This window comes from Penaeus monodon, chromosome 10, assembly GCF_015228065.2.
Source record: "Penaeus monodon isolate SGIC_2016 chromosome 10, NSTDA_Pmon_1, whole genome shotgun sequence".
Lineage (NCBI taxonomy): Eukaryota > Metazoa > Arthropoda > Malacostraca > Decapoda > Penaeidae > Penaeus > Penaeus monodon.
Genome location: NC_051395.1, coordinates 19736662 through 19738742, shown reverse-complemented (window position 1 = coordinate 19738742; position 2081 = coordinate 19736662). Strand labels below are relative to the sequence as shown.

The following is a 2081-nucleotide window of genomic DNA, read 5'->3' as shown; positions in this document are numbered from 1 at the left end:
TTTCGTACACTGCACTGTATGCTGTCCATCATCACATTGACTCTTACTCACTTTACTTTCACATATACTTTGAGTCAGCCCAGTCAATCTGCCATCGTCTCCTGTTGCTCAACTTAATTGTTGTGTAATTTAGTAGTTCGTTGCGTCCGGGGATAGCATGCAGTGGCCGTAGTGTTGGTCGAATTGTCGTAGGAGTGTCCGAATATATTGACCGTCTTGGAGTGGCTACGTGCATTATTGATGGAAGTCTGAAGATTCTTTGGTGGCTTGCTGTAGCTTCGTCCAGGTCTCTTCTCGCGTCGTAGTATTTACGTGCATGCTTTGATTAGGCGATTCCAGTGTAGGATAAGACGGTTAAGGCGTAGATTCGCCCTGTGATTCTATTTAGTCATGTATATATGGAGGCCATCAGATTATACACCTGTAGAGTGAACTTTCGGCAGGTAGCTGTGGAGGCGGCAGCGTAACCATGGCAACCTCCGCTTCCCTCCTGGCGCTCTTGTACCAAAGATTTTACTTTGAAACGCTTATTTCCTCCTGTTAAAGTTTATTACTTGACATTTTCCATCTTCTCTCTGAGTTTTAAAAAATATGCTTATATCCTTTTATTCATTTTTTAAGGACGTGATTATGTTGTAGGTGGATTTATTTGTGAATGGTAATAGGTGAAGTGCATCGTTAATCCCCTTTATAAACAGAATCAGGGCCGAGCGGATGTTGGTTATAGCACGCGACGGGGGGCAGATTCACTTACCGGCAGCGAAACTGCGAGGCGCAGCCGACGCTATTGCTACTGGAGTTTCGTCTCCCCATCTCGCCCTTGCTTTTCCACTAGTCACAGTAACCTTCCCTTTCCCGTTCTCCTGCTGCCTCCCTTTGCCGCCATTTTGACTGGCTACTCCCCGTCCTCTTGCCGTAAGCTCGCGTTCCCGTTCTCCTCGTCGTGGCTCCCAAGGCTCGCAGTGCTACCACTCAGGATCTTATATAGACCTTGCTACCACCTCTTCTCACGCCTGGCCGGCCTCTTGCACCCATGACCTTCAGGGCTTCTTGGGTCCAATATTTCTTGCCTCATCTGCCACTTCCGTCACTTCTGCCTCTTCTGTTACCACATCGAGTGTCACTTACGGCCTCTTCCGCCTTTCCCCCATCACCATTTCCCTCCTATTCCCTCCACCGTGTGTGAGCTCAACCATTTCCCTCCGCTGACTCTTCCCTCCCCACCTCGTAACCTTTTCTACCAACGCCCAGCCATGGCACTAATGGCTGATGAACCGCGCCCGCAAATCATGATTAGTAATCGCCGTCCAATGGAGATAACGAACCACCGCCGCTCGCTCGTTCTGCGCATCTGGTGAAATGTGTTCGGCAGTTGCTGTAGCATCCTTCGGTTGATGGTTCTGCGGAGGTAGGGATTACGGTAGCCTCAGGCCCAGTCGACACAGGTGTTGTCGGGAAAGTCCGCGTCTTCGGTGAGACGGACGCGATATCAACGCTTTTATATTGATAATTTATCTGATTATTTATTTATTTACTTATTTGTTTGCATGCTTATTTTTTATTCAATTTACATTTTTTACTAGAATCAGAATGTGAAATGTATTTAGTGGCGGATTTCGACGTGATAGGCAGTCCTCCGATAATTCCGTAGATTTTCTTACATTGGTACCATCTTAAATAAGCGTTATAGTAAATATGAAGCCGCAGTCATTTGATCCGTCACACTTCAGCTATATCTAATTTGATAACGAATACAACAAGAAGTCGCGGTAATCGAATAGTTGAAAAGGTACTAGTGGGTTTTCCACATTCTGTGGTGTGCACTGGAATGTTGATTGTCGTTCCCTTAGTTACACCGAGACAGGACGTCACGGAAGAATCACAGTAAGTATGCAGAAGTATTTTGCATACCGATTCTTCACCCCGTTCGATATTATTTCTACTCCAGCAAAAATCAATCTTCGGAATCTTGAGGGTGATCCAAAGTCCGAATGGTATAAGGAAAGAAAATGTGCAGTTACGGGAGCCCACACCAAGTCTGGACAGCCCTCCGAGCCATCTTGAACTGGGCGGTTACAAAG

General features: G+C 46.5%; 1 protein-coding gene across 1 annotated transcript in view; it reads left to right on the top strand.

The window, feature by feature from the left end:
* Positions 1-2081, top strand: part of LOC119577917 (beta-arrestin-1-like) — a gene marked incomplete in the record, with an annotated part of 121047 nt that overhangs the window by 38870 nt on the left and 80096 nt on the right.